Source organism: Cornus florida, unplaced genomic scaffold, assembly GCF_030987335.1.
Source record: "Cornus florida cultivar Cherokee Brave unplaced genomic scaffold, ASM3098733v1 CherokeeBrave_3.0.0_Hap2_Chr04, whole genome shotgun sequence".
Classification (NCBI taxonomy): Eukaryota; Viridiplantae; Streptophyta; class Magnoliopsida; order Cornales; family Cornaceae; genus Cornus; species Cornus florida.
In genome coordinates, this window is record NW_026775574.1 from 73,871,457 (window position 1) to 73,882,972 (window position 11,516).

The following is an 11,516-nucleotide window of genomic DNA, read 5'->3' on the forward strand; positions in this document are numbered from 1 at the left end:
TGAGGTGAGTAATTGATGTTATTCTCTCGCAATCATACAATATCGTGTAAGATATAGCTCTATGCAAAGATGTAACGACCCTGGATTTTTTAACCCATTGTGTCTTATAATGACCCGAACCGGATCGAAGATGCGGAAACAAAACATAAAACAACGGTCTATAGAGATACAACACATCTCTAAGACACTAATGTGACTCTTAATGAGGTCATGAAACCCAATGAAAACAAATGCAGAAGGAAAAGATCGGAAGAATAACAATTTAGCCCCCAGGGACAAAATAGTCATTTTTTAAATGAAAGTGGGTGCTATAAAGCACACCATTGGAAAAAACAATAGAAAATGAATGAAGTTAGACTCAAGAATCACCTGATTCAGAGTTCGGATGGAAAAGATATAATTTAGAAACAAAGTGTCCTTCTCTGTTTAAGAGTTACCACGAACCTATCTCACTAGAACTGGAATAACTCTCACTATAGGTGGAGTTTTGATGAGTAGTTGGTACCATTAGGAAGCTAACTTCAAGTTTTTGAGTTTAGAATCAAGAATGACTAGATTTGAATCAGAAATGAAGGAGATATGATCCTCTAAATTCAGCTTAAGAAAACTGTCCAAGGAAAAGATGCAGGAAATGCTCCCAGGGAGGATCAGTCGACTGAAGCCCTGGTCAGCCAAACGAGGTTTTTCTTAAAAAGCCTGTTGGAATGGACCCTCGAGCATGTGTCAGCCGACCGATGGAGCTCCATCAGCTGACCGACGCCTCTGCTGCAGAAATAAAAAGCTGCTGCAATGTGTTCAAAACCCTCCTGGCCCGTCTCTAAGGTTCCACATGCATTCTACATGATCTGAATAAGTTTGAAAACATTCCCTAGCCTCATTCAAGAATCTAAAACATGCCAAAACAAGGAAAAACTCAAAATGATACCCTAATGCATGAATTTTCATGAAAATTCATAAAATCATCCAAAAATAGGTCAAAAGTTGAAACTCAAGAGTTTTGTGAAATGTGGACATGCACGCAAACGTAAAAAGATATTTAAGACGCGTCCCAATGGTCCGCGGCTTCAAAATATCTCCGATGCAAAATATAACCTCTCAACGGCCAAAAATGCCTAAAAATGCTATAAATGGAATAAAAATGTAAAACCTACAATAAAATGGTGTTTGGCCCTTGGCCACACCTCATACATGATCATAGAGACCTTACAAAAGAAAAAGAATGGAATTCCCACACCCAATGCAAAAGTTATGAAACAATGACTTGGCATTTTTCAATATTTTTATAATGAACCTTGAAAGTGAAAGTGCATAGAATACATATTTGATGCCATTGGCCTATGGCCTCAACTCATACATGTCGAATACAATAAAAAGAGTGTACTTATGTACACTTTACATATATGGAATCAAAGAATACAAGTTTTGATAAACAAGGTTACAAACATTTGCATGAAATGGAAACTTAAAAGCTATTAGTCACCCAAGGAATGACAAGTATCACGAACCAAGCCTTCATACCTAAAACAGCCCCCCAGTAACTCTGGGGTGAGTAAACAATTTTACTCATAGGAAATGAGCATGCATCGACTCGATTTCTTGTAGATTTTTACATTTAACTTGAAACAATTCAAAAGGGATCATGCCACCTAACATCTATGTCACAGTGAGACTCTGGGATCATCCTAAGCTACTCATGCGATTGAAATGAGATACACAACATACAAGCATACCGATTACAAGTGTACTAAACGAAGATGAAAACATGCAAGGTAAGCATACAAAACACAGGTACACTAACGGGATTAGAAACACACAAGGGAAGTATACAAGACACAAGTATGCTAAATGGAATCTAGATACAAGAAGCAAGTGCATAGTTTCAAGTATACTGAATGAGGTCTAAATACACGAAGTAAGCATAATGTCTATGCAATTAAATAAGGTAGGAAATACTCCATATAACACGACAAAGTTCTTAAATATTTAAGAGATAACACTTGGAATCTAAGAGTCTAGAGATTTTGTATGTTGATATAAATCATTATATGTGGTCCATGCCACCTAGAATCTAAGTCAAGTTACATGCACGGGATCATTCCTAAATCACGATAGCATAAGGTAACATGAAACAAGATACCTAGGAAATTAACGAGGTTAAAACAATTCAATTAACACGATGTGGACAAGGTGTGAAATCAAGGGTAATGCATAATATTTATGCAAGTAAACAAGAATGAAACATTCCAATTAACACGATAACAATTATACATGAAATCAAGAACAAGGCATAATATCTATACAATTAACAGGATTGGAGCATTTTGCATAACACGACAAGGTTTAAATCTTCAGGGAATAGCAAATTGAAATTTAAAGAGTGAAATCAATAAATGTGGAAACTCGGATATCACCCGGATTAAAACCGTACTCTTGGGATCACTTTAGGGCTATTAACCCATGGGTACCTTCCCCTAGTGCACACTATAGTGTAGGGAGCTCTCTATCTCCCATACTAGAACCAAGTCCTAGCCATGTCAATTATTGATTGATATCCCAAGTCCCAAAATCAACAAGTTGTGCAAGTCAAGATTGTATTAAAATACAAGAAATGCATTAACCACATTTCATGCACAACCAAAATTTTGGAACACACAAGTCATGCCCTAAGTTCTTAACTATGATGGCATGTGAAATGTCAAGAATTCATAGAGTGCATCTATGAATTGACTACGAATTAGGACTTAAAACACAAGGAATCCATTGCTACAATTATACCACTAGTATAAGATTAATGATCTAATAATTTATTTAACAACACTTGAACAATTAAACCATTCCAATGTAAGGATGTGAGTTCATTATCTACATTAATGAAGCTAAGTTGCAACAAGTAACGATATACGATAAAAAGGCAAAAGCCCCATGAAACACAAGTCTAATTCATTATAACACTAAGTGGAAATTAATTAACCTAATTAATTAATTTCTCTAGAAATCTAGGTTTTCCAAAAATTCTCCAAATAACATGTGTGAATGTCCATTCCATAGTGATTACAAATCTCACATCAATTTTATAAAGTGGGCAAGATATCATCATGTGGAATTATTTAACATAAAAATAATTAAATTACTAATTTTCAATAGTTACACAAAAATTCTCAAAATAATATATATGAATGTCCATTCCATGGTGATTGCATATATCAAATCAAAAGTGCAAAATAAGCAAGATATAGACATGAATAATTTAATTAATTTAAAGTTAATTAAATCTCTAAATTTCAAAGGTTATTCAAATGATCCCAAATTAATATATATCATGGATTAAGTCATGGCCATGCCGTATATCAAGTCAAAAATGGAAAACAAGTAAGGTACAATCAAGTAGAATTTAACTAAATTTCTAGATCTTGAACAAAAACAAACATACAAGTTGTATAAGCTTCAATAGCATGCAATACATCAAGAATATAAACTATAACACCCCCTACCTCAATTCGAGATGAAAATCTCAAATCCCCACCGAAAGAAAAGTACTCCGAATCCGACGATACCGCGGGGTTTTGTCGGGGAAAACACGATGAACAAGAATCCCAAGGAAGCCCCATGAAAATCACAACTTGACTTCAAACCCGAACTCACAAAATGGTCAGAAATGGATTCTAATAAGGGGGAAAGGTAGAGCATGTCGAGGCCTATGATAAACGTTAAGGCCGAAGACTTTTCAACAAGGAAAAGTGGTTCAAAGGAGGAGAGAGAAGGTGGCAACCATGGCTGCCATGAAATCTGATTTTTTGACTTTAAGACTTTCTATTTATAGGAAAACCCTAAAAGTACACCGAAAGGATCCCGCCGGATCCTAAAAAGTGGAATTTGAGCAAACGTGCTGAAATGACAAAACTCTATGAACAAAAAAGAACTAAAATGAGAAAATATGAATAACAAAAGAAATGGCATCGAAAACTGAATCCGAATAGAAAGATATGCCCGAACAAGTTCTACGGCAACTAGGGTCAGAAATCCAAATACTGGAGAAAAATGACCAGAAGGAAATTCTACGAGTCCACGACCCGACGAAATGTGCAAATGAATACCGTATGAGGATCCAGGCTTACAATGAGACATTTTTGTAATAACTTTTGTTAATTGCACAATGGCCCCTCGAAAAAGGGTTAATTGCATTAATGACCCAGAATGAAAATATCTTCGAAAAATATTTTCTTAAAAACCCCTAAAATAAAATATGTTCAAAAGATATTTGTGAAAAACACCCCAAAAAAAAGAAAAAGATTATGAAGAACTGTGCATCCATGCCCCTATAGATACCGGGAGCAACCAGAGTACTTTCTTACAAAAGTAAATATATGTATTTCGTGGAAATCACTTCGAATGAAGGCACGTGAAGTCAAAAACCAACTCTGAGCATGAAAAGTGAGGTTGTGCCAAAAAGTGACAAAATGGGAAAAGACGAAAATGGGAAAAGGACGAAAAGTGAATAGTGTCGAAAAAATGAAGATGTGGAAATGACTCGGTCCTTAAAGGAAGTTGTCAATCCAAACGACTCAAAAACCATTTTCAAGCACTCGAGACGACACTAAATGATGAGAAACCGAATTCAGAAAAGAAAATTAAACGAAAAAAATTTATCTGTAAAATTTCAGAAAAAGGAAAGGAAGGTAAATGACCGGGTCATTACAAAAGAGGATGTCGAACCCATAGAGAGATAAAGTTTGTATTAGCCTTTAAATTAGTCGCATAGTTTACAGAAAACTTGATTATTGAGTTTGTTAGTTCTCACTATTTAACAAACTTGAATTAAACGAAATGTTAACTAAAGCAAATTAAACTGAATTAAATGATCAGAGAGTGAAAATCTTAAGGCTTTGACTTCACCACAATCGTTATACTATGGTCAATTGAATCAACTCTGGGATATTAACTGATTTTGTTTTCAAATGAACTAAACTCAATAACATTCATTCAGTTCAGAGTTTAAAGAAAGATGTTCTATAAATTTAGCTAACTATAACCGATCTGCGGTTAGCTTAGACTATTCACCTACCTACTCTGCCAACTTTAACTACTGTGTGAATGAACCACCTTTCCTAAGCATAGATTATGAAAACGTTCTTTTGCAAAATACATTGGAAATCTATTATATGACCTTTATTCTTGTGTCTGGCAAGGCTCTGCTAGATATCGTACGACAAGGTAGGTTGAGAATAGAATATAAATTATTATATCTAAGACAAGGTAATAACAATTTATAGTCTACTACAACATGAAAAATCACTTAAGTTATCTCAAGTGCTTATAGTCATATAATCAAGAAAATTGTATATTAAAATAAACCCAGAGTCAAAACAATCAAACATAATATAATGTTGGGTTATATTAGTGCCCTAAGAAAGGGATTAGCTACTTATGAAAAAGTTGGATAGCATCTGTGTTGAGTTCATCTCCTTCGCCATGGACGGCACCTCTCTTTTTAGGATCTGCACTTCTAAGGTTGTAAGAACCCTAAAAGCCACCACACCTTTAATCTTCTGATTAACACCGTAAAAGAGATTAAAATTTCGGACCTCTTTTATCAAGGCTTATGCCTTCTTTTATAGAAGAAAATATGTATTTGGTGGGCTTTTAGGTCTTCTGGCCCAACTGGGATAAGATACGACAGCTAAAGAGAAGAATCCCACAGTTTTTGGTTAACATGTCATGCAATGCTCGAGCTTAGGAACAGATGCTCGAGCTTCAGGAATAAATGCTCGAGCTTTAGTGAATGGTGCTCGATCACTACATTGACACTTAGCCAATTTCTTTGGACTATTTTTTTTAAGCGTCTTTTTCCTTTAACATTGCTCGATCACTAGGTACCATGCTCGAGCATCTAGGGCTCATTGCTCGAGCATCAAGGAACTGATGCTCGATCCTTTGGTGATAGTGCTCGATCATGGAGGTAATGCATGAGACCTGAGAGCACAGCCTTCAATTCCATAATCAACTCATTTATTTCTGATGCCTCGTGCTCGAGCTTCAGGGTCATAGCTCGAGCACCTTTGGTTAAGGCTCGAGCTCCCTTGTGGTAAGGCTCGAGCATCTTTGCAATAAGGCTCGAGCATCAAGGTACTGATGCTAAAGCATTTGGCCTTGTTGACTTTTCTTCTTTTCTTTGTTGTTATCCTCGAACCTCAACACTTGGGCTCGAGCTCTAAGGCTTCAATTGCTCTAAACTTCACCAATTTAGCTCTCGGCTTACTCTGAATGACCGGTAATGACTCTGTAAGATTCGATATCATCATAAAGTCCCGGTTTTAATCATTTATCTAGGAAAAGCACCTGGAAACACACATTAAGCATAAATTAGTCTAATAATGGATAGAAGTATCACTTTAGGCCCTAACATATACGTACTTAGGGCTCGAATAAACATATATTCAACGTTCATCACACCCCCAAACTTACATATTGCTAGTCCCTTAGTAATACAAAACTAAAAAGCCGGTTTCGTGGGAATCACTGTTGCATTTAGCTTATGCAACAAGCCGTTAAACCCCTAAGTTACCCTAGTGGACGAGTTGTAGTCTCGTGAGGGTTTCCAGTGAAGATACCCATAAGCTTCTCAAATTAATGCCTTTAATGCATAGTAAACTTATTCAAGCCTGTTTTGAAATCATATTATCCCTGCAGTTTATTCATCAGTCAAATATAACAAGTATACTAATTATGTAATCAGAAAAACTTTGAACTTCCAATCTTAATTAAGCAACCATAGTCCCCACATATCAGTTCAATCATTTATTCAATAATTTTAATCTCAAAAGATGATTTTTGAAAGTGATCCTGCAATTCATCGTGTGGCTTATTGTCCATACTTGCATTTATTCCTTGTCATTCCTCAATTCCCAAGCAGACTCTTCAAATTCCAACTCCCAAGGCATTTTTATTTTATTTCTTTTCTCGGTATGTATTTGTTCAAAAAGGATACTTGTGCAATGTCTAGGTTTATTAAGCTTTCTAAATTACCCTTATAGCGAACTTTCAGCCAATGACTCCCAAACTAGATGGTCTTAGGGCATTAAGTGTTAAAACATCCCTAAAGACTTAATTGTTCAAGTAATCTAGGCAACCTAAACCCCTTATGTAACAAGCTTTTAGCCAATGACTCCTAGACTAGACGATCTTAGGGCATTAGGTGTCAGAACACACCCCTAAGGACTTAATTACTCAAGTAATCTAAGTACAAATCTGAACTTGATCCTTTTTCACTTTACTTTTCTTTTTTTTTTTTTTCTTTCTTTTTTTTTTTTTTTTTTTTTTTTCATTCACATTAGTGAAGAAATTTTTTTTCTTGTTGCATACATACCATTATTCCTCTATTTTTTTTTTTTTTCTTTTATGCCTCGGTCATCAAAACTATCAAATCTACCTGATTATCTCAATCTAACTCAAAAAAAAAACCAAGACTTCCAATTTCTACCCCACAGACTTCATGCAAGTGTGAATTTGTGTAGAGTGTAGCATTTCAGAGATCAGCATCATTAAACAACAATTATCCTAACAGAGTGATCACACAGGCTACCAACTAATTTCAAAAAATTTTGAGGACTCCTTTTCAAAATAATTTAGCATACAAACCATTTCTAACCAACTTCAGACTGCAAACAGAGTATATAACCATCAACAGACTCAAACACATGTTATATCACACATGCTCTCAACTGTATCATGCAAATTGCAAATTCAAAAATTTAAAATTTATCAAATTTATCACCAAACCAAACTTGCAATTATATTGCCTTACCCCCAAACTTGAACTGCACAGTGTCCTCAATGTGTAATGAGAACAAAACTAGACAAAGGGTTAGAACAATATTACCATAGGAGCGGGGAATGTTAAAATAAACCGTCCATAGCATAGGCAATTGTCTAGCTAGGTAGCGCCCCCAAACTTGAATGTAAAAACTTGTCAAGGAAAATAACTAGACACCACCATGTGAGAGTGAACGAAGAATGAAAGAATAAATAATCACCTCACAAAAAGTAAACATGTAGAGCAAAGAGATCAATGTTTTTATTTATTTATTTTTATTTGTTTATTATTTATTTATTTTTAATCAAGAAAACATACACTAACCTAATCTACAAATAAAAAAGAAATACAAAAATAAACTAAAAACCTAGAAAAACTAAATAAAATAAAAATAAAATGAAAATAAATAAAATGAAAACAAACTATGGTACAAACATACAAATGCTAAGTTTAACGTCGACAGCTCGACAATACACCACTTCCTTAGCCTGTATCCAACAACTCAACTAGCTCCCTCATCTCAAAACTATTCCTATGGGTGATTACAAAATTCGAAATAGGGGGAACCAATAGGGTTCCATTAAGACCCATAAAAGAATACTCAAGCTTATCTGGTGGTGGCTTAGGCTCAAGTTTGTGAGAAGACTTACAAGAAGGACAAGGAATATTTGAAATCAAAAGAGGAGGATCTTTTGTTTGAGAGATGGTGACTAAATCCTCATTAATGACATCAATCATCTTTCTCTGAGGAATATGGAGTGGCGTTGAAGATGTTTAATTTGAGCTTCATGTTCTCAAAAGAAAAATCCATAGCCCCAGTCCTACAGTTGATGTTGGCATTTGTTGTAGCTAAGAATGGATGACCAAGGATCACAGGAGTACACCTATTGGAATCATGGACAGTTTTTGTATCCAGGACAAGAAAGTCAACCAAAAATAAAACTTGTCCACTTTAATGAGAACATCTTCAATGATCCTACGTGGTTGCTTTATAGATCGATCAGCAAGTTACAACACCATTGACGTGGGTTTAAGCTCTCCCAAGCCTAATTGCTCATACACAGAGTAAGGAAGAAGATTAACACTTGCTCCAAGATCAAGAAATGCTTTGTCTATCACATTATTTCCAATGGTGCAAGATATGGTAGGAGCACCAGGCTCTTTAAACTTAGGAGGAGTGCTATGCTGAATGATTGCACTGACTTGCTCAGTGAGATAGATTTTTTTAGAGACTTGGCTTTTTTATTTTCTCTTTTGGGTGCATAAGTCTTTTAGAAATTTGGCATACGCTGGGATTTGTTTGATGGCTTCAAGGAGAAGAATATTAACTTTAACTTGTCTGAAGACTTCCATCATTTCTTGAATTTTCTCCCTTTGCTTACCAAAGTGAGAGAGTTCCTTAAGACGTTTAGGATAAGGCGCTCTTGGCTCATAAGCTATCTCAAAGTTGGGAGCAGATGAAGAAGTGACTCCACCTTCAACTCTTAGTGTGGATTATGGAATAGAATTTGGGAGAACATTTATAGAATGTGGATGTGGAATGATGGGAATAATGGGAACCCTAAGCCTCTCTTTTTCTTCCTGTTCTTTTTTAACTTGATTATCGATGATTTTTCCACTCCTCAAAGTGGTGATGGCCTGAACTTGCTCATAATGACTACTTGAAGGGTTAGTGTCATTAATCATGTAAGTTTGCCCTTTCGGGTTAGCCACTATCTGACTAGGCAGTTTTCCTTCCTCTCTACGAGATAAAGTACTCGCAATTTGCCCAACTTGAGCCTCTAGTTGGCTATGGCTTGAGAATGAGAATGAAGAAGTTGGGTGTCTGCTTTAACTTCAACAAGAGTACTCATTACTTGTTCTTCAAAAACAAAAGAATACTTAGGAGGAGTACGAAAATGAGCTAGATTAGCTTGATTCTGAAGTTGTGATGGAAGATATATAAGAGATTAATTGAAATGATTATTTTGGGGTAAAGGATTGGATGAATTTTGGTACTGTCCCTGAGATTGTGGAACAGTATTGCCTTAATTTTGATTTCGCCATGATAGATTGGAATTATCTCTCCAACCAGGGTTATAGGTATTAGAATATGGATTGTACCCATGATTAGAGTATGCTGTATTGGCTTGCTCTTGGTGATTTTCAGAAAGTCGTCCCCTGAAAGGACAAGTATCAGCAAGGTGTGATGGATTTGCATAGATTGAACACACCTCCTTTGGCAAAGAGGAGTGCCAAATAGAACTAAGAGCACTGATAGCTGATAAGACTTTATCAAACTTTTGATTTAACACCTCTATGTGAGTGGACAACTCTCTAAATTTCTCAATTTTATAAAGATTTTTGACCTTATGGATTTTAGGTGTAGACTTAGACCTAAAGGAAGAAGCATGTTAAATTGAATTTTCACTTAGGCCTCAAGCAGTTCCCAAGTATCAGCCGGACTCTTACGCAGAAAAGTCCATTACTGAAAGCATCAACTGTAATGACCCGGCCATTTTCTTTCCTTTCCTTTTCTCAGATTTTCACGGATATTTTTTTTCGTTGATCTTTTCCTTTCTGAGTTCGGTTTCTCGTCACTTAGTGTCATCTTGAGTGCTCAGGGATGGTTTCCGAGACTCTTTTCCATGGATTGACGACTTCCTTTGAGGACCGAGTCATTTTCACATTTTCACTTTTGTGACACTATTCACCTTTCGTCATTTTCTTAGTTGTCACTTTGTTAGCATAACCTCACTTTTCGTGTTCGGATTTGATTCCGGTTTGCATGTATCCACGATATTAAAATTCCATGCTATATGTATTTTCACTTTTGTAAAAGAGCATTCTAAGTGTTTACTTTTCTTATAAAGGGTATAGACACATAACCTTTTTGTAATATTCTAAACTTTTGGGGGTTTTTGTGTAATTACTATAAAGTAATTATTTTTCATCTTAGGGACCATTTTGTAATTTAATTTGGAAGATATTTTCAAAAAGGACCTTTTTGGAATTTCTGAAAACTGTGACAAGTGTCGCACTCTCATGGTCCACTTGTTGACATTTGTGTGGGGACACTTTGAGGCCTTGGATGAGGACATGTGGAGGGTAGAGATTTAACCACTTGTTGGCCTAGGATTGGCGCACTTGTTGGCTTGGATGGTTGATAAGTGTAGGTTTGAGATTAAGCCTAGGATGGAGCCTTGAATTTATGACAAGTGTATGCTCCAAATTAAGTCTTGCAATTATTTTTGGACCACTTTGGGATTATGGTTTTAAAAAATGGTTTTTGTGCAATTGACCATAGAAGTGTGTGTTGACCATGGTGTAAGAGCACATAGTGAGTGGAGGATTTCTATTTCCTCCACTCACACATTTTCACATTATTTAATTCCTTCCTCACCAAAAACCTTAGCCTCCATGGATGGAGCTTGAAATCTTTGGCCTTGACCTTTATTTTTGATGGCCTTCCACTCACCTTAGACCATGAAGCTTGGAACACTTTTTGTTCCCCTCATCATCCTCTACATAACCCTTGAAGGGTTTGCCATTTTGTGTTAATTTGCCTTGGATTCTAGAGAGACTCTTCTCTAGTGAGGTAGGGGGTGTTATAATTTATTTTTCCAAGTTATTTTACTTGCTCTTATATGAAATATAAGTTGTATGCACGACATTTTGTTAATTTGAGAAATTAGAGATTTATCATAGCTTGCATATAACTCATTTT